Here is a 2,150-nt window from a genome sequence, read left to right as displayed (position 1 = left end):
GGTGGCGATTGGGGGGGGGGGGGGGGTGCGAGGAGGGGTTGGCTCCTGGAATAATTCCCACGGCCAACATTGAAGCCTGGGGGAACACGTCTGATCTGTGCCCCCATTCTCTCCGCAGCCTGTTTTACAGATGGAGCAGGGCCCTTTGACAGGGCAGAGAGACCTGCTGGTGGGACAGTGCCAGCTCTGACCAGTCCATGCTGTTACACGGTGCTTGGCCGCCCCCTGCTGTCACTATCTGAAGCTGCCAACCTGACTGAGCCAAAGACTGCAGCTCGTGGGGGCAATGCTGACTTTGTAAGAACGTCGGAAGAAGGAGCAGGAGTTGGCCATACGGCCCCTCGAGCCTGCTCCGCCATTCAATAAGATCACCCGACCTCATCTCCACTTTCCCGCCCGATCTCCATATCCCTCGAGTCCAAAAATCTTAGCAATCTCAGCCTTGAATATACTCAGCATCCACAGCCCTCTGGGGCAGAGAATTCCAAAGATTCACAACTCTCCGAGGTTGGGAGAGATCTTATTGAAATGCATAAGATTCTGAGGGGGTTGGACAGGGTAGATGCAGAGAGGATGTTTCCCCGCGTGGGGGAATCTAGAACTAGGGGGCATAGTCCCAGAATAAGGGGTCGCCCATTTAAAACGGAAATGAGAAGAAATTTCTTCTCCCAGAGGGCCGTGAATCTTTTGAATTCTCTACCTCAGAGGCTGGGACATTGAATATATTTAAGGTGGTGATGGACAGATTTTTGAACAATAAGGGAAACAAGGGTTATGGGGAGCGGGCAGGGAAGTGGAGTTGAGGCCATGGAGTGGAGCTGAGGTCGAAGATCAGCCATGATCTTATTGAATGGCGGAGCAGGCTCGAGGGGCCGAATAGCCGACTCCTGCTCCTAATTCTTATGTTCTGAGTGAAGAAATTCCTCCTCCTCATAGACCTAAATATCCGACCCTTTATCCTGAGACTACGACCCTCGAGTTCTAGACTCTCCAGCCAGAGAAAACAATTTCACACTTCTCCACACTCCCAGGCCCCGCATTCTTCCCCACCTCTCATCCCCTCCCCCACACTCCCCCTCTCCACCACACCCCTCCCTCACTCTCCCCCCACACCCTCCCTCACTCTCCCCCACAAACTTCCCTCCCCTCCCCCTCACTCCCTTCCCCACTCCCTCACTTCACTCCACTCCCGCACAAACTTCCCTTCCCTCCCACTTTCCCCCCATCCTCACCCTCACACTTCCCCCCCACCACTCTCACTTCACCCCACCCCTCCCTTCCCCCCTCCCTCACTTCACTATCCTCCCCCAAACTTCCCTTCCCTCCCCCACTTACCCCACACCCCTCTCTCTCACACTTCCCCCCCCACTCCCCTCCCCCTCACACTTCCCCCCCCCACTCCCCTCCCCCTCACACTTCCCCCCCCCACTCCCCTCTCCCTCACACTTCCCCCACCACTCCCCTCTCCCTCACACTTCCCCCCCCCACTCCCCTCTCCCTCACACTTCCCCTCCCCACTCCCTCACACTTCCCCCCCCCACTCCCCTCTCCCTCACACTTCCCCCCCACCCTACAAACACTCCCCCCCTCCCCCACACAATTCCCTCACCCTACACACACTCCCCCCCCTCCCCCACACACTCCCTCCACCCCACACACTTTCCCCACACACACACACTTCCCCCGCCCCCCCCGCGCACACACACACACTTCCCCCCCCCGCGCACACACACACACTTCCCCCCCCCCCCCCGCGCACACACACACACTTCCCCCCCCGCGCACACACACACACTTCCCCCCCCCCCGCGCACACACACACACTTCCCCCCCCCCCGCGGCACACACACACACTCCCCCCTCACACACACACTCCCCCCTCACACACACACACTCCCCCCTCACACACACACACTCCCCCCCTCACACACACACACTCCCCCCCTCACACACACACACTCCCCCCCTCACACACACACACTCCCCCCCTCACACACACACACTCCCCCCCTCACACACACACACTCCCCCCCTCACACACACACACTCCCCCCCTCACACACACACACTCCCCCCCTCACACACACACACTCCCCCCCTCACACACACACACTCCCCCCCTCACACACACACTCCCCCCCTCACACACA

This window comes from Pristiophorus japonicus, chromosome 26 (genome assembly GCF_044704955.1).
Source record: "Pristiophorus japonicus isolate sPriJap1 chromosome 26, sPriJap1.hap1, whole genome shotgun sequence".
Classification (NCBI taxonomy): domain Eukaryota; kingdom Metazoa; phylum Chordata; class Chondrichthyes; family Pristiophoridae; genus Pristiophorus; species Pristiophorus japonicus.
Note: the sequence above shows the minus strand (reverse complement) of the source record.